General features: G+C 41.5%; 1 protein-coding gene across 1 annotated transcript in view; it reads right to left on the reverse strand.

Annotated features, from left to right (window-relative positions):
- Positions 1 to 11614: 11614 nt before the first annotated feature.
- Positions 11615 to 19682, reverse strand: part of LOC311041080 (peripheral plasma membrane protein CASK-like) — a 125187-nt gene continuing 117119 nt past the window's right edge. Inside the window, exon 28 of the transcript XR_014600345.1 lies at positions 11615 to 11754. The gene's annotated coding sequence lies outside the window, so the exon portion shown is untranslated. The remainder of the gene's footprint in view (positions 11755 to 19682) is intronic.

Genomic DNA, 19682 nt, shown 5'->3' on the forward strand with positions numbered 1-19682 from the left:
CCATTTAATTTGAATTATGGCATCTATTAGCTTCCATAGACCTGTGAGTGCAGTTTGGATATTGCGGTCTAGGTATAAAGAGTCCAGATTTATATATAGCCAGATATTGTTTTGCATTTTTAGCAATGCTGGCATCTTGTTCTCTCTCTCTCTCTCTCTGTGTGTGTGTGTGTGTGTGTGTGTGTGTGTGTGTGTGTGTGTGTGTGTGTGTGTGTGTGTGTGTGTGTGTGTGTGTGTGTGTGTGTGTGTGTGTGTGTGTGTGTGTGTGTGTGTGTGTGTGTGTGTGTGTGTCAATGAAGCCCCTTTGAATTGAATTGATTTGAATTGAGAGACAGAGATAACCCTTTGATCAAGCTCATTGTCAGATAACTGCAACTGATTGAATCAGAGAGAAAGAGAGAGCAGTAGCTTAAATAGCATGCCATGAACCTCATTTCATACATTGAGGCTTGAGGAACGGATGGTGGATATCCTACTCAAGATAAGCCAAGTAAGTGGAATTGTCTTGGGTTTTTCCTTTTGTCATTTAAGTGATTATTTTCTTAGAGTAAATGTGGAGGATCACTTTAGGCTTGTGATTTTTTTGTCTGAAATACAAACTAAACATTGTTGCTAGTGTGTCTATAGGATATAATAGCTAACACAATCATCATGTCTCTTGTATGTCATGCAGGCTTGCCAATATTGTACTTTTTACTCATTTATTTGAAAACTTTATTTAAAAGTGACTTTGTAGATTTAGATTTATTATTCCAGATCTTCAAGCTCACTACAACTGATGTGACGCATTGTGGGCTTGTAGATCTGCTACTTTAGATTGTACTTAGTACAATTTTGACAGCAGGACTTTTACTTGTAACAGAGTATTTCTACATTGTGGTTTTGCTACTTAAACAATCAGAGTACTTCCACTGAAACAGACAGATAAGTATCGGTCCGCATCTGCTACATTGCTTAGCTTGTTTAGTCTGCCTCCAATTTTCGTTTTATATACTTCATTCCAATCGTTCTATGTTTGTGGGGGTGAATTATATAAAGATGTTGTGAAGATATTACAGAATGCTTATTGCTGAATAATTGCGGTATATGTAATTTAAACTGTTGCTAGTATTTAAGTAAGAACCACAATAACTGCAATATGATCTACAGTTTGGTTTTAGATCGACCTACATCAGAATGTCATAAAGGTGACACTTGTATTAACCACTTTAAATGTGACGTCCCTATTTGTAGAGGGACATTTTCAAACATTTTCAGAATATTCAAAAATGTCCAAAATGTTCGAAAATATTTAGATTAACAAGCTTCGGGATTTGAAACGTGAAGATTGGCTATTTTTGCCATACACTGAAGTATATACAGGGCTTAAGTGTTTAAAGGGAAAATGAAACCTAACATGTGTTTTTCTTGTGATGTCTGCAGGTTAAGTGGGGCGTAAAAGGACAGCAACAACCACTAGACTTTGAAGCAGGCGACAGAGGAGTGTTTCGCTATCGTAGAGTCCTGCACCGCCCTCCCTCTGAAGGAAGCACCGATGTCGCAGGAACAAGAAAACATAACAAAATATGGGGAGCTCATTGTCCTGGGGTATGAAACATTCATTTGTTGATATTCATTGAATAGGCTCTTTGCACAGCAGCCATATTGGAAAGGAATTGGGCCTCCTCCTTACTTCCATTCCGTTCAAACAATGTCAGGGTGCTGATAACTCTGAAAGTTATGGGGGGTTTTGAAATGTAAAAGTTTGACATCCACCGTGCTACACTAAATGGAACGGAGCATTCATTAGAATCATTGGTGACACCTATGAAGGTAAGTAAGGAAGCCGCCCAATTTCTTTCCAATACAGTTGCTGTGCAAAGCAGTGGTGGAAAAAGTACTCAAATGTTTTACTTAAGTAAAAGTATCAATACTGCAATAGAAATACTCTGTTACAAGTACAAGTCAGGAATTCAATATAGCCTATTGACCATGTTTCCACTGCGGTCATGCCACTCATCATTAGGTCACCTTCACGTGTGACGTATACAATAAGAGCTAAATGGCCACTGTGTGAATGTGCTCAGTGGTTTTGCTGAAACACAGATGGCTCTTTTACAGCATCGTCTAGAGTTAAGACTTTAAAGGGTTGATATGTTTTTGGCTTTGGTTTACTGGAATGCTTATGAAACAATGAAGAAGAAAATAATAACTGTCTCTTACATCAATGAAGCCATCGATATTCTTATGTTGTCAGTTGTTGGCTTCAAATAGATTCAAAGTTTTTCAATGCGTCGCAATGAGACGCATTGAAAAACTTGTAAATCGGCTATTTTCAAAAGATTGTTTATACATTTTGAACTTTTGAAACGGAACATTGTGCACAATGAGTACTTTTACTTTTGTACTTAAAGTATATTTTGATACCAATACTTTTGTACTTTTACCCAAGTAAATTTTGAATTCCGCACTTTCACTTGTAACAGTGTATTTCTACATTGCAGTATTGATAATTTTACTTAAGTAAAACATGTGAGTCCTTTTTCCACCAGTGCTGCCCACGCATACTTGCTTGTTCCAAAGATCTGAACCGAAACTAAACGTGTCAGAAGCTTGCTTTATTAACCACAGCGCTCCCACCACGGTTTCATCTTCTCTTCACAGGTACAATGGCCTCCTGCCCAACGGGGACGACAACGAGACGAAAGGCCACTTTTCATTATACCAGGGATCTGAGGCCAACGGTGTGAAACCAAGCACTGTACACATGGACTGCGATCCACAGGTAGTTAACGTACAATCAGTGGTGGAAGAAGTACTCAGATTTGGGACTTTAGTAAAAGTAACAAAACCACAGTGTAAAAGAATACTTTCTAACTTGAGTCAAAGTTCAAAAGTATTGGCATCAAAACTATACATATTTAGTATCAAGATGCAAAATGGCCACTTCAGAATCATACACCATGTTATAGGACAATAATTATTGGTCATTAAACACTTAAGCCCAGTTAAGACCGGTGGTCTCTCTGGTAGGAGACTCAAAGTGTCAACTTTGAGTCTCCTACCGGATACGTTAGCATCTTTCCGCCGGTCATCAAATCATTGGCTTAGGAATGCGACAAAAACAAAAAGATCTCCATTAATTCAATGCTTCATGGTGTGTGTAATTGATAGAAATGAAGTCATTTTTTGTGTGAACTACTCCTTTAAGTGTTTGAGTTCAGCGCGACTGCGCAATTGCGCATAAGATGGTGGCGTTATTACTTGATTTCCACCTAAGACCTGGAAATAAGACGCACAATATGGCCCTCAGAGTCATAAGGGTTCATTTGGAATTCCTGGAACCCCCTCAAGGACTCCTGGGAAAGTGCTAAAGTACCATGTGACATTTAAAAATACCTTGTGGTTTCTCTAGTGGGAGCAGTACCGAAGTACATTGACAAGAGTAGTACTGTACTTAAGTATGTTTTTTCTGTCTCTGTACTTTACTCAAGTATTTATTTGTATTTGTGTATACTTGACTCCACTACAAGACAAATATTGTACTTTTATCTCCACTCCACTCCTACGATAAATTAACCAGAGCCCTATTTCATATATATTGAACATAACTGATCTGCAAACTCACAAGGTGTCACAATGTGACACCTTGTGAGCTTGTACATCTGCTATTTTAACTAGTATTGACTTTTTGATTTAGGGAAAACATTTAAATTGTTTGGGAAAAGTCTAAATTGCAATGTTCTTCTTTTCTTTCTTCTTTTTTTTTTATACTTCTGCGTTCTATTACTTTAACTCAAGTATTACTTTAACACAGAACAACTTAGCCTGCCTGTAGTTGAGTAATATTTGAGGAGAATCTATGCTCTGACTCAAGCACTGAGGTTGAGTCCTTTGTCCTGAAGTGGATGTTTCTAACAGTGAACTTCTCTGTGTTCCATAGGCTTCCTTCAACACCGTATACCAGCACGCATGCTTCACCCTCTCCCCGACCTCCATGGTCGTGGTGGAGTACGCTCCTGACAGCGATACGGACATGTTTCAGGTCTGTAGGATCCTTGATGCATACATCATGTTTTGCACTATATAAACCAGTGATTCACAACCTTTTGCGGCCATGAGGATGTTGCAAGTGGGCCCCCAAATAATTGGCAAAACACTAAGATTGTATTGATAATATAACCAATAAACAGCCTATATCAATAAATACATCCACTGATCCAAGGTGGAACACAATCGATTGATTGATCATTCAAATAAACATGCTCTGCTGTGGAAATGCATGCTATATTCTGATAGTTATAGAGTGTTTGTTCAGTAAGAACCCTGTCTCTCTAACTCTTTAGTAAATACAACATATATTTTCACCAAAACATTAGCAGACATAATTGGAACTGGAACATTTGAAGCTGATGAATGCTCTTCTCTCCTGATTGGAGGATATAAGGGGGCTGATATAAGTGTCTTGGGACCTTTGTTTCCCAGGTGGCCTCTCTACCCATTCAGCTATTGCCATCCTCCTATAATGATTAAAGGGATAGTTCACCATCAAAATGACTTTTTTCCCATCGATTAGTCACCCCATGGAGACTTGAATTCATGGATATGTTTTTGTCGCATTCCTAAGCCAATAATGTGATGACCGGCGGCGGTTCCGGTAGGAGACACAAAGATTCTCCTTTGTATCTCCTACCGGAACCGCCGCCTACCGGTCCGCTGGTCATAAAAAACATACATGAATTCAAGTCCCCATGGGGTGACTATTCGATAGAAACAAAGTTATTTTTGGGTGAACTATCCCTTTAACTATAATGACATGCCCGAAATATGGACACTAGGGTGAAAGTGGTTAATGCTGAGTATGTAAAACAAGCAAATAATGTGCAACCCCTTGTGTGTTTGTCTATAACAGATCGGGCGTTCCAAGGAAATTTCCATTGACTTTAGGGTGACGGAAACAGTGCCCGACAGCCAGATCCGGGACACCATCTCGCTCTTCGCCTGCCGCATCATCTGCCAGAGGAGCCCGCCCTATGCCGCGCAAATCTACGCCGCCGGCTTCGACTCCAAGAAGAACAACATCTGCCTGGGTGTAAGTTATGAAATGTCAGATGAAATGTCTCATACACAATTGTGTCGGGATTCATAACTTGTTTGATTAATTGATGAATCCATTATGAACAAATGCATTCAAAATGAACACCTGGGAAATGGGCAATCACGGCGTGTTGCAGTGCGATGTGTTGTGAACTTTTAGATTTGCTACTTTTGATTGAGTTTTAAATACAGGACTTTTACTTGTAAGTATTTTGTGGTATTGCTGCATTTACTTAAAGACGGGGTGCCGTGATTTTTAGTGATCCCCCCCCCCCCCCAAAACATAATCATCAGGTATTATGGTTATACTAGGAGGAAGATATTTTTCAAAAAAGTGTACAGAAATTGTTAAAGTTATGTTTTTATGTGGACACGGCTCCAGTTCATTAAGTATACCTGGTTCTCACCTTAGTACCTCCTCCACCACCTTAGCACCACCCACCTGTCCTAGTCCCTCCTCCTCCTCATGCCCACACCTGTTGTGTTATGATAATGAGGGGGAGGGTATGTTTTTACTATGTCACTAAAGCGCTGTTTCTTCATTGGCATGTTTGACCCTCAAGGTTTCAGCCTCCAGGTAAAAACTCAAAATAGTCAGAGAAGACATAAAACACCATAAAAACACCACCAGGGGGCTTAATGAAGTTCTATCAACCTAATAGACACATGAAAAACAGAAAAAGTGCAAAACCATGGCACCACCTCTTTAAGTAAAACATTGTTGGGTTCTTTCACCACCTTCATCCCCCCACAGGAGAAGGCAGTTAAATGGAAGACGCCCGATGGACAGATGGACGGACTGACCACCAACGGCGTGCTGGTGATGCAACCGCTCCATGGCTTCACTCAGAACACCATGAAGCCCGGCCTGTGGAGGGAGATCTCAGTGTGCGGCAACGTCTTCACCCACCGGGAGACTGCCTGGGATCAGCAACAGGGGGAGATGGTGAGGATTATAATACAGTATATAGTTTATATACAACAAAATGAATGTAGACAATAGTTGGCAGTGCACATCATTGTGCAAAATCAAAATGTGAAATATGCTACGGGATAAAGTCTGCTTTGGAGCATGAACCAGTGTGCAGACTTTATTCTCCTACATAAATACACACATGATCCTGGTAGAAGATCACAAAATGATAAAAGTGTTGCTCTGCATCGCTGATTTGCGTGACATGCAAATTTAGATTAATCGTGTGACTTGTACGCCTGTGCTGAACATGAAATGAAAAGAAGCAAGTACGTTGCTTGGTGGGTGCTGTGTGCCTGAATCACTGTTCCATTGAAAATAAGAAGAAGAAGAAGAAGAAGAAGAAGAAGAAGAAGAAGAAGAAGAAGAAGAAGAAGAAGAAGAAGAAGAAGAAGAAGAAGAAGAAGAAGAAGAAGAAGAAGAAGAAGAAGAAGAAGAAGAAGAAGAACAGCTGAATGGACCTCCAAGCTCACAATGAGGTTGGAGGTCAAAAGGGTGTGGAGTCAGCAAAACCAGCTAACTCCACCAAAAGGGGGTGGAGTTAGCTGGTTTAGCAGACAGTTTGAGAATCCAATGGAGTTAGCTGGTTTTGTCAGAAGTGCTTTTTAATACTTTTCATTGGTTCAATATTTTTTAACCAACACACAGACGTGAAGGGTGTTCAATAGCACTGATTTATGAAAACAAATATATATATATATGTATATATTAATTATTAAAAAGCTGAAAAATGGAGTGACGATGCATTCTCGTCTACAAAAACATCAACCAAATCTTATGTGCTCCGTCCAGGTGGACGGTGAGTCTCAGGAACTGGTGGACGGCTCGCTGATCGACCTGTGTGGTGTGACCCTCCTGTGGCGCACGGCCAGGGGCCTGAAACTCATGCCCACCATCGACCACCTGGATGTCCAGCGCCAGGAGCTTTACGCCGGGCGGACCTGTTTTGTTTACAAAGCCGCTGGCATCCCGAAGGATCCACAAAGAGGTGAGCTTTTATTGTCCTTGTGCAGTTCAATGCTTGAGGAGGTATTATTATTATTAGGGGGCCACGCATGTAATGCTGTGGTCCCCGTTTTTCACATATTTCGCAGTATTAGCCTAACCATGCAGTTATTTTTTACGAAACTCCGCAATATTCACCATATTCACTCAGCAGCCATTTTGCTATTAAGTTAATGAAATAATGCCACCCGCATTGTGGGTCTTCCCCACCTGCAAATATGACGTGAGGGCGAAATGGCCGCTGTGTGATTATAGTCAATAGTAGGGGCTATGTCAAATGGCGAAGACACAAAACCCACTACCATTGGCCAAAGGGTGCCGCTATAGCACTCAATTGAGAATGCAAACAGAACAGGTATAATTCATTCCCTGGTATTATTGCCATGAAACTTCAATACACACAATGTGTTTCCTCATGCCAAAGACCTTTAGATTTCCCACCATTTTGAATGATATGAAAAACAGTTCAATTCTAACTTGTCTTGGGGGGTTTGATCAATCTGCACAAAACCTTCTACACATGGACTTTGGAACAATATCTACAAACACAGTTGGAAAAAAGTTTTATGAAAGATATTGTAACACATAAATGTAGTGTCACATTCTTTTTTTATGAAACTTTGTAGTGTGGTAGAGGGTCATTCCAAATATCACTGAAACCAATCTTACCCCAATTGACAAAATGGGGGTGCATCACTGTCTGTAGGTCACAAGGTCCCCGGTTCGAACCTTACCTCATGCAGGCTTCATTTAAATTCCCACGCACAAATCATCACCGTATTAATTAATGCATGCACACTTTTTAAAGATAACATGAAATGCTACTTTGAGGGTATTTATATTCAATGTATGACATATGTCCTTGTGAAAATACTAGCCAATTTACAAGCAAACATTTTCGATAGCAACACATTGTGAGCTTGTAGATCGGCTATTTTCACTATTTTCGGTTCTGAGGAGACATCTCAACACACACACACACACACACACACACACACACACACACACACACACACACACACACACACACACACACACACACACACACACACACACACACACACACACACACTGTGTGTGAGTGAGAGTCACTCAGTGAATGATATTTAGTGAATGATGTTTTTAATGTTTTACTGTCTTGTTCTCTCATCAGATGTGTTTGAACTCACACTGGATGAAGACACAGCACACAGAGAGCTCTCTCTGTCTGAGAACAATCGAAAGGTGACACATGTGAGAGAGGATCAGAAGTATCCTGATAACAATGACAGATTTAAAGACTTTATACAGGTGATGTGTAGAGAGAGTCTGACTGCATCCTGTTACTGGGAGGTAGAGTGGAGTGGACAGGTTGAGATATCAGTCACATACAAAGGAATCAACAGACAGGGTGATGACAGTGAGATGGGATACAATGACAAGTCCTGGTCTCTGTCATGTAATGGTGATAACCCGCACATTGTGTGGCACAATATGGAGTTAATTGAGCTCCCTGTCAGTCCCTCCTCTCGTTCTGGTAGAGTAGCAGTGTATGTTGACTGGCCTGCTGGCACTGTGTCCTTCTACACAGTATCCTCTGACACACTGACTCACCTGCACACCTTCCGGTCCACATTCACTGAACCTCTCTATGCTGGGTTCAGTGTGTGGGGGTCTGACTCCTCAGTGAGTGTGTGTCAGAGAGAGGAGGTACAGTAGCATCCTGGAGGAACACCCACACTCACAAAACATGCAGTAATCCTCGTCTCTATACTGCCTCCCCCTGGTCAGCCGGGGCGCCTGATGGAGGGGAAAGGAACTGGTTGGAATAACCTGTTCCTTCCACACGCTACGTCGTACCCGGGAAACTCCCCCCTGTCAGGTGATAAAAAGCGGCGTGCTCACTCCTCATGCATTGAAGGAAGCATGAGCTCAGTTCAGGCTGGCAGAGTGAGAGTAGCGCCCAGGATTACAGCTTAGGCATTGGCACTGGGTGAAATAATGGGTTACAACATTTGTGGGATAAAAAATTAGAAGAAAAAAAAATCATGCATAGAGTCAATAAGACATTTATTATATGGCTTTTTTTTTTTTTTTTTTACTCTGTCATATGAACAACATCATATATAAAGATGCTCTGATTCTCCTCATTCATGTGGGAGAGTCTTCGTTTTGGACGTCTTCTTACTTGAAGTATCGAGGACAGTAGAAAATGTCATGATTGATTGATTACATATTGTTTTGATGTAATCACTCACTATGCTCATATTATGTTATATTACTATGTCAAGTTGAGTTGGACAAGAATGTCATGACTGCTAATGATGTACATTGTTATGACAATAAACTTCAACTTGTTTCATTTGACTCACTCTTTGAAAAGCTCATCTGTTCATTATTTATATTTTTTAATATATAACAAAGAATTGTGATTAATCACCTCATGATTGTGTAAGATTTATGCTGATTATGATTTCAATACCTCAAGGTTCAACATTATTTTATTTGTCCCTTATTGCAGTGGTTTTAACACTTTTTCATGTCAAGGACCCCCAAATGAATATGTTGGTCGCGGACCCTGATAAAAATCTTGTCTGAAATACTCAGTTAATGTTACCGTGACATACAGGAGTGGAGCCTGCGGCTTAATTTGACTCAAATTGGGGACGCTCACCCGGCAAGGACACGGAAAGGATTGACAGATTGATAGCTTCAATATATATTAACCAAATATGAGAAGAGAATACGGAATTCAATAAATTGGTTTATTCAGAGAATGCATTCTGAGACATACAGAGTAAAGCACCAGTTTACATACAGTCAGTAAGTCACTTCCCTCAGGGGAGGGAGAGAGAGCTTGGTACATCATTATAGAGAAAAGAGCCTGTGCTCTGACCATATCTTTCTGTACCAGGCACCTGGCCAGCACAGGTTACAATAATATGATATTATCATCTTTTAGTAAGTTGATAAACAAATGTTGAGTTTAAGGTCAAACTAGTAACTAGGGTAAACGTACAATATTTGCCCCTGAGATGTAGTGGAGTAGAATTAAAAGTATAGAGGATATGCGTGTGACATCATCATCAAACCAGGAAGTTATGCAGGAATGCCTACTGAGTGTCAAAACAATACTTTCTGGCCTTGACAGCCCATGCATCCAAACAGAAATGTCATATCTGATTGCATTAAACAACATTAAACAATGTTAAACTCATTTTGCATGTTTCTTTGCCACTCGATTTGCCACTCGATGTGCCATTCACTTTAAGCATGCGCATATCCTCTATAGACAATTCGAAATACTCCAGTAAAGTAAAATTACCTCAACATTGTACTTAAGTACAGTACTTGAGTAAATGTACTTAGTTACTTTACACTCGAGGCGCAAAGCGAGAGTGGTTAATTCAGCCAAAATCTGTCACATGCGTTTCAAATGGTATTATCGTGTATCGGATGGTGATATAACTTAACAGTCACAAGGTATTTATAAACATACTTGTGTGTATTACGGAAACATTTGAATGAAGTCTTGATCAGAGGCGTGCTGCGCACTTCTGGATGTCTTTGTGTCAGACCGTCAGACCGGAGCGGCTTGGAGTGGCAGGCGGTCCTTGAGTAAATGTACTTTACACCTCTGTCGATTGGTCTATCCAGTTCAAGTCTGTATCACGTCATTAACCACGTGGAAGGTAAATTGCTATTATAACACAAACCCTCCAGCCGCCGTGAATAAAATTTGCGAACAAAGACATTTAAATAGCTTTATGAGGTTCAAACAAATTAACAATGCATATTTTTGTGCTGCAAAGGAACTTATTTCAGCCTGTAACAAACAGCAACACACAGTGGTGTAAATTAACTACTGTACTGTAAGTACATTTACTCTAGTACTATACTTAAGAACAATTTTGAGGTATTTTTTTTACTTTACAGGAGTATTTCCAGTAAGCTACTTTTACTTCTACTCCACTACATCTCAGAGGCAAATGTTACTTTTACTCCACTACAATTATTTGAAAACTTACAGTTACTAAACAGTTACTACTTTGTAGATTTAGATTATTATTAAAAAACTACATTGACCACGTCAGCCCTATACATTTCGGCCATTCGATTATAGCAGATCTACAAGCTCACAGATCTTGCAGATCTGCTATTTTCTAAATATTTTTTTCCATACATTTGAAAAGTTGTAATTTGTGAAATGGGACATTCTGTGAAATGGCCTACTTTCTAGTTTTGGTACTTTATTTTGATACTAATATGTTTTACTTTTACTCAAGTACCTGAGTACATTTCGAACCACAAGATCAGTGCCAGGGACCACCATATAATATTTGTGGTGTTAAAATGTTTGCAAAAATACTCCAAGTTGTTCACATCTTGTCAAAAGTTTTTGAAAATAGCAGATCTACAAGGCTATATAGGGTTAAGTGGTTAAACTGCTGGGGACCCCCTGGAACACTCCCAAGGACCTCTGGTAGTGATCCGTGGGACGACCCCCCCCCCCCCCCCCCTCTCTCTCTCTCTCTCTCTCTCAGGGTCTTATTAAAATGAGGAAGGCAGAGTGGGGGAGGGGGGGAGGGGGTAGCATCCAGTGTGCTTGGAGATTTCTGGAGGAACACATTAATTTACCACAAGAAATGCCTTATAACCACTTCAACCCTACATACTTCACTGACCGGAGTCCACAAATGTCTTCGCCGAAAATAGCCAGTCTGCAAGCTCACTATGCATCGTGACTCGATGCATATAGTGATGCATAGCCAAAGTGACCGAGATGTCTGGCTGACATCTCGGAGTGGATGTCGACGCACCACCTGAAGCTCAACCTGGACAAGACCGAGCTGATGTTCCTCCCGGGGAAGGGCTGTCCGCGCCGGGACATGCAATGCTGTGGTGACATCAACTCGGACTGCGAAGAATCTGGGTGTGACCCTGGACGATCAACAGTCGTTCTCGGCAAACATCGCATCGGTGACACGGTCCTGCAGATTCCTCCTCTACAACATCAGGAGGATTCGCCCCTTCCTCACGGAGAAGGCAGCCCAGGTGCTCATCCAGGCTCGTGTCATCTCCCGCCTGGACTACTGCAACTCCCTCCTCGCTGGTGCTCCGGCATCTGCCATCAGACCTCTGGAGCTTGTTCAGAAAGCTGCGGCTCGTCTGGTGTTCAACCGCCCCAAGTTCTCCCATACAACTATCCTTCTCCGTTCTCTACACTGGCTCCCCGTAGCGGCTCGCATCCAGTTTAAAACCCTGGTGCTAGCCTGTAGGGCAGTGAAAGGAACAGCTCCTTCTTACCTCCGGGCTATGGTCGATGCCTACACCCCTGCCCGACCACTTCGGTCTGCCACCTCGGGGCGACTGATTGCCTCGTCACTCAAGGGTCCTTCTGGCCGATCCACACGGTCACAACTTTTTTCTGTTCGGGCCCCACAGTGGTGGAATGAACTTCCCACTGATGTCAGGACAGCAGAGTCATTGAGTCACAGAGTCTTTGCCTGGCCTAACTTGTTGTACGAACGCTTGTTTTATTGTTATATTGTTTTATTGGATCTTGTTTAGTCGATACAATTATTTGTTTTAGCTCCTGCTCATTTGATTCAGCTATTTTGTCTCATCTGTTTAAGGAAATACGTAGCTGATATATTGCACTTTTACCTTAGCGCTAGGTATACTCTTGGTTGCTTGTTTTTATGGGATATCAGCCGATGCACAGAGCTACATACCATAAACTCCCGGGCCATTCAATGGCTGATAAGGGTATGTCACGTCACCGAAAGACCGGAAGGGGTATAAGACCCCTCGCGTGACGTGGCTCATCCTCTTTTGCTTCTCTGCATGGCAGATGCAACACGGCTCAAGACATACTAAAACAAATTATTCTAAAACTATTCGATTTCTCCGGACTGAAACCAGCTCTAGCCCATGGCGGTTGTACCTGTACCAACCCACGGGTTTTTCGTCCTTAAATCCTTTAGTTCCGCTCCCGCGGCTATCTTCTTCTTCTAAACTTATCTTACTACTACATGTTTTCCTCCTCATGTGCTAGCACGGTCAAGCCAGAGTTAGCAGCTAATGCTAATTAGCCTAGCAGTTAAAGCTAACTAGCCTAGCTCTCCGTCGGTCGATGTCTTAAGCCTAGCCTAGCGTTAGCGTTAGCCTAGTAGCAAACACTCGACGCTAGCCCTGCATTGGAGGAACCACACGCATGCAGGCTTCTGGATTGCCGCATGCTCATCGCCGGAGACGATCCCCACGTTTCTGCATCTCCTGCCTCGGGAGGCACTTCCCCGATGCGCCAGGACACTGCATTGACTCCCCACCCTGCACCTCGACAGCCGCCTGGCCAGGGCCAGGGCACGAGTCGGAGGAAGCAGCGGGGATTCGTCCTAGATCGGCGCGGCTCCAGAGACACCCCGCATCGCCGGCCCAGGGAACGTGCGTGGTGGGCCCCACCGCGTGCGTGCCCAGATCACCATGGGCCCTCCAGCAGCCCCGGCGCGGCCGAGCAGCGCAAGCCATGGCTCGCGGCGCCACCAGGCTGCCACACCGGCCGTTGAACACGGCACTCCACCAGCAGCCACGCGAGCTGTGCCTGGCGGGCCCAGCCAGGTGCAGCCTACTAGCGGCTCTTCCTCCCCCTCCTCCCAGCCATCTACACCGCAGACGTACAGTATGTATAAAGGCCTACTATGCAAATATTTATCACATATTTAAAACCGGGAAAACATCTGTCATTTTAGATGTTACCGTCGGCTATTCAAAAATAGCAGATCTACAAGCTCGTAGCACGGCACCAAGTGACGCCTATAAATACATGCAATCAGCAGGACATCGCAGGGACTTGAACCCTGTCCTAGTGAGCCAGGAGTGTACCGTACCAGTGTCTTTTACCTCTTTGACTCATTTACAGGCTCAATAAATCACATATTAACGTTCACACTCATTTATATTTCAACTTTTACCTAGAGACACTCCGATGAGACGTGTTGTGAGCTTGTAGATCGGCTATTTTCACTATTTTAAAATGTTCTTGAAACAAGGACCCCCAAATGAGTCCGTGAGCCAGGACCCCAAATACGGGGTCATCAGTATCATCTGGGGGGAATAATTCTCATAGTGATTTTTGAGTAGGTATACACCCCTAGTGCTAGGAAAAATGTGATAGCCTTGCATCGGTGGTAACTTTCTGTGTGTTATCACTCCGTTAACCACATGCCAAAACAGTTTTCAAAATCCGAATGAAGCATTCTTCTTCAACTGATGGTTCTCCCTTATTATTGACCCTCTCTCTTTGAAAAATGGTTGGGATAAGGCTCAGACTATATACTGTTCAGAAAGGTTGTTAAAATTAGCATATCTAGATTTATTTTTTCTATTACAGGCAGTGACAACATAGTGACTGTATATGCCATATACAGTCACTATGTTGTCACTGCCTGTAATAGAACAAATAAATAAATAAAGACAGTATATATTTGTATGCCAAAGATGTATATATTTGTAATGGTCAAGGTTTCTTTATACCTGCCCAATAATCTGTGTGTATGTATATTTATATATATATATATATATATATATATATATATATATATATATATATATATATATATATATATATATATATATATATATATTTATATTATCTATATATATATATATATTATATAATATATATATATATATATATATACGCACCATATATCTAGGTGTACCCTGGGATATTTTGGCTAAGCCAGGTGTACCTTGGCACCAAAAAGGTTGATAAACACTGGTATATGGCATAAGATGTACTTGGGTTTTCATGAAAGATGTAACACAAAGGTTCACTTTGTACTTAACCTAAATATTTTAATAAATAAAATATAGTGTAACTAATGCATAGGCTAAATATATTGTATTTTATCAGACATGAATATCAGTGGGGGGTGGGGTATTACTGATTTACCTAGTCACACCTGGCCTGAGTCAACCTTACACAAGCTGTACAACTCAGAGCTGACCAAACCTTCTAGCAGTAACAAGCAGAGACATAGTTGCTGCAGAGGCCCACTATCATGTGTCTTATACAAGAATCAAGAAAAAGGACCAGGTGTACAAAAATAAGGATGAGGAAACAGATGGTGATGAACTGTATAAAAGGATTGAAAGGGAAGCCTATAGTGATCTTTTGAAATATATCAGAACTGATATCATACCCAACTAGAAAATGTGCTCCTCGGAGCACAAGTCTCCGCCAGCAAATATTGGAATTTATTCCAATATTTGCTCAAGATTGGAACTTTGATGATAGTGTGTACGTCAGATGGCACATTGACTGCATTACCGTGGATTGCCTTGAACTTGTTGGCAACTTCTTGGCAAGCCAACAAGTTTCATGAAGGCAATACGTTGACTTATCAACCTTTCCTCTAACGGGTGCAAATCCTGCAGTTCTCGGGGTATGGCATCCAGTAATAAGTTGTTAGCCCATAGTTGCACTGTGTCATCAACTGTGATCTCAGTTTGTACTGGAATGTACTGTTCTTGATTAATCCTGTCTAAGCTATTTATATTACATATTGTGATGACACCAGTGTGTCTACATAATGTATTGCTCCGCCATTTCTCAGCCATTTCGTGATTATTCATGTCTTACCTCACTTTGAAAGAGGCTAAGACTCTTTCAAAGTGACACATCTATTTATAGGCCGCTATACGTCATGCGTCTCACTAGCCAATCAGAGCACACTCTTTCAATGTATTGTCACGTGTCACGTGAGGCTTGACCAATGTTAGCTTGGCCGAGGGGGACGGGGGACGGAAAGTGAAAACATAGTCTCCTGGCGGAGACAATAAGAACATTGTACAAGTCACTTCTTTGGTCGCGAAACTTGAACATTTGTGACCATTTTTGACTGGAGGACAGTCATCTTGCTGGTGCCCATTGTTCAGGAAAGGAGAAAAACTTTTTCATTTTTTTACACAAAATGATTTTATGGCCCAGTTAGACTCACATACCAGAGTATGTCTGACATACATTTCAGAGCTTAAATCGACATGTAAATATGAAATAAATGCATAAACATGTATTAAAATATAAGGTTAGACCTAGCATGTGCTAGCATTGCTAACAAAATCCTCAATTTCCATCCAAACATCGCGAAATCGCGGTAAAATCCTCTATTTCTACCCAATCATTTTGAAAGGTATCACTAGTTTGTTGGCTTGTGTCTAATGAGAATGTCAAATAAAGATGTATAAACAATCATATTTTGTTAAAACTGTTGTGAAAATATATCTTGGTTAAGTCCTCCTGGTCACTGGAACCAGCCGGTTCCAGCAGGGGGCAGTGGCAAACACTTGGTCTCAGAGAGCATACATAACAAAGAGAGCCTAACCCTAAACCATTAAACAAAGGATATGTTAATCCCACTATGCATGATGGGATTGATAGCCCTGTTTACTATCTTTGAATGAGATCCATTCAACTGGTCTTTTCTGAAGAGTTTTAACTTGACTTCAGTTCTATAAGCTGTAGTTTCAAAACTATTCACTCAATCTTATAAACCAATATATCATTATTTTGCTATGATTCCCTGCTTTCATATGACATCAAAAAATGAAACTGAAAAAAAATGCTAGATGACTGTCTCCCAGTCAAATTTGGTCACATTTCATGTTTCTGGTGGAGTTACACTCTTGTGAGATTATACAAGGAAGAATATTCGCAGGAATCCTGAATCTGAGCTGGGCAATGTAGTTGATATATTTCCAGATGAAACAAGAAGGTTGTTGATGGTACCACAAAGTGTATCATTAAGGGATGTTGTCTTGGAAAATCAAACTCTCCAGAGGGAAGTCAAAGTTTGGAGGGCTGAGTCAACCAATGTTAACAAGATCATAGATCAGACTTCATCACATCACATATCAGATCAATCATTAGACAGGAGATGACTGTGACTCCCTGGCCATTCCATTCATCTGATGTGAAAGATAGTGATCATACTATATCTCCATACCAGATCTACTGCAACTGCTTACTGGAAATCCTGACAGCAAGACTCAGACACAGAGGGTCATTGTTCTGGTTCAGTCATTTAGTAAGGACATAATATATGCTTTGACCTGTGGTCAACATAAGCCACCAAAGCACCTTCTACTTCCTTATGCAGTTAAAACACTGACGGGTAACACTGAGCTAATCCAGACACTGAATAGGTTTGGGCATGGGGTGTCTTACTCCCAATTTGAAGAGAATGACACTGCTCTATGTCTCCAAAAGCTAGCAGCAGTATCCACCCAGAGTTGTCCTTCCAGCCTCCATCAAGCCTCATGTCTTCACCAATCTTGCATGGGACAATATTGATAGACGAGAGGAAACTTTCACTGGAAAGGATACATACAGTCAATGGCACTGTGGTGCAGGCAGATGTCTATGGACCACATCTGCCAAGAGCAGAGCTTCCACATATGAGAAACGTAAGTCACCATTGAGGGCCAAGCACTGGAAGTATATGTAGCAGGTGCACGTGTGGGCCCACAGCCTCTCCCAACCAGGGAACACTGTGTCCAGGGAATGAAGGAAGCTTCTCTGTTTGCCTGCAAGAAGAACCTGGTGTGGACACTTGCAACGCAAACTGATTCAGACAATCAGGCAATCCCAAGCTGGACTGGCTTTAATATTCTCACTAGGGACCAAGAACCAATCTTACAAGATATTGTTGGGTATCTGCCAACCATCAAGTCACGAGCCACAGAGTTGACCACAGTATTTGAAATCCTGAACCAATCAGAGCTAATTAGGAAGGAACTGCATCTAGAAGCAGTTGTGGTAGTCATGGATCAAGCACTCTATGCAAAAGCCACTGAAATTGCCTGGAAGCACAAAGAGCGATTCTCAAACATTGTTCTCAGGATGGGGCCATTCCATACCATATGTAATGCCTTATCCATACTAGGAAAGCGATTTTGGGATGCTGGTTTAAAGGACATATGCATAGAGGCTGGAATTGTCACAGAGGGGTCGAATGGAGTCCTTGATGGTAATTCAATTCAATTCTATCTTTATTTCAGACCCAAGGGCGATCTATATCACACATAAAAACACCATACAAAATATAACAATAATAGAAAAAGAAATACAATAAAAAGAATTCCACCGTGTTCAGTTTCGAACATACAGACAAGTGCGCCAATGGTTCCACAGTGTAGAGGAGAACCTGACAGAAATACGTAACAGGTTACTTATGACAGAAATTATGTCATTTACTGACTCAGATGCACTACACATAAATCTATACATACGATTGCGTAGCACAGCAGAGCAGGTGGGTACCCCAACACTGACAAACATCTGGCTTGCACTGGAGCTTCTTGGAGCTCTCAGCAGCAGCCGCATACAGTCATTATAAGCCACTGTGAGTCGTCTGATGCTGCCTTGCTTGTAGCGACACCACAGGTGGGCAGTATACAGTACCCCCATAGCAGTGCCTGAGAGATAGAAGTCAGGAAAAGTTGACTGTCTGTCTTCTCTGCTTCGGACAAACATCATCTTACTCTTTTTAGCATTGCACTTTAATCAAAAGTCAAAATCAACACCATGCTGTGAGCATGCACTCAGAAGCTGTTGAAGACCAGCACTATAAGGACTAAAGATGACCAGGTCATCCGCATACATAAGGTGATTAATTAGCGAATTGCCAACCCTACACCCTGTATCACATGTGTTTAAAATCAAAGATAAATCATCCATATAAACGTTGAAGAGAAAAGGGGACAAAATCCCCCCCTGGCGTACCCCATTGTTCACACGAAAGGGAGCAGAGGTTGACCTCCCCCATTTCACTCGCATCGTCTGGTGAGTATACCAGAAGACCAGGATTCTGACTAGAAAACTAGGGACCCCTCTTTGTGACAATTTTTAAAATAATTTCTCATGATTAATGCGGTCAAACGCTCGTGACGCATCAATAAAACACATAAACATTGTAGAATTTTGCCTATTATATTTATCTACCTGGTCATTGGACTAGATGGCATGGCCTGTTCATGGTTCCAGGACTACCTGTCCAACAGGACCCAGGCTATCATGGTTGGAGATACTAAGTCCAACTTCTTAGAAGCCAGAAAAGGAGTCCCCCAAGGATCTATACTTGGACCCATCTTATTTACCATCTACATAAATGATATCTCTAAGAATATAAAACATTGCAAAACACATTTCTATGCTGATGACACAATACTTTGCACCTCAGCACCAACCAGCAGCCAAACTATAACAAGGTTACAATCTGCTTTCAATATTATTCAGCAAGCTCTAGCTGGTCTTAAACCGTCTTTAAATATAGGTAAGACAAAGTTTATGAGGTGGAAACAAGTGACCCTATATTGTCCCTGAGCGGGGAACAGATTGAGCAAGTCTCATCTTATAAGTATTTAGGGGTTTGGCTAGATGAGGACTTTTCTTTTAAAACTCATTTAGCAAATCTAGCTAAGAAAATTAAGCCTAAAATTGGCTTCCTCTACCGAAATAGATCTTGCTTTTCTCAAGAAAACAGAAATAGGGTCATTCAAGCTACAATCATGCCAATGGAGGCAAACCTCTCCGGTAACAAAAACGCAGAAAGAGTGACCAAAAAGGTCAACAAAACAACACGCT

The sequence above is a fragment of the Gymnoscopelus microlampas genome (assembly GCF_963454915.1).
Source record: "Gymnoscopelus microlampas genome assembly, chromosome: 24".
Taxonomy (NCBI): Eukaryota; Metazoa; Chordata; class Actinopteri; order Myctophiformes; family Myctophidae; genus Gymnoscopelus; species Gymnoscopelus microlampas.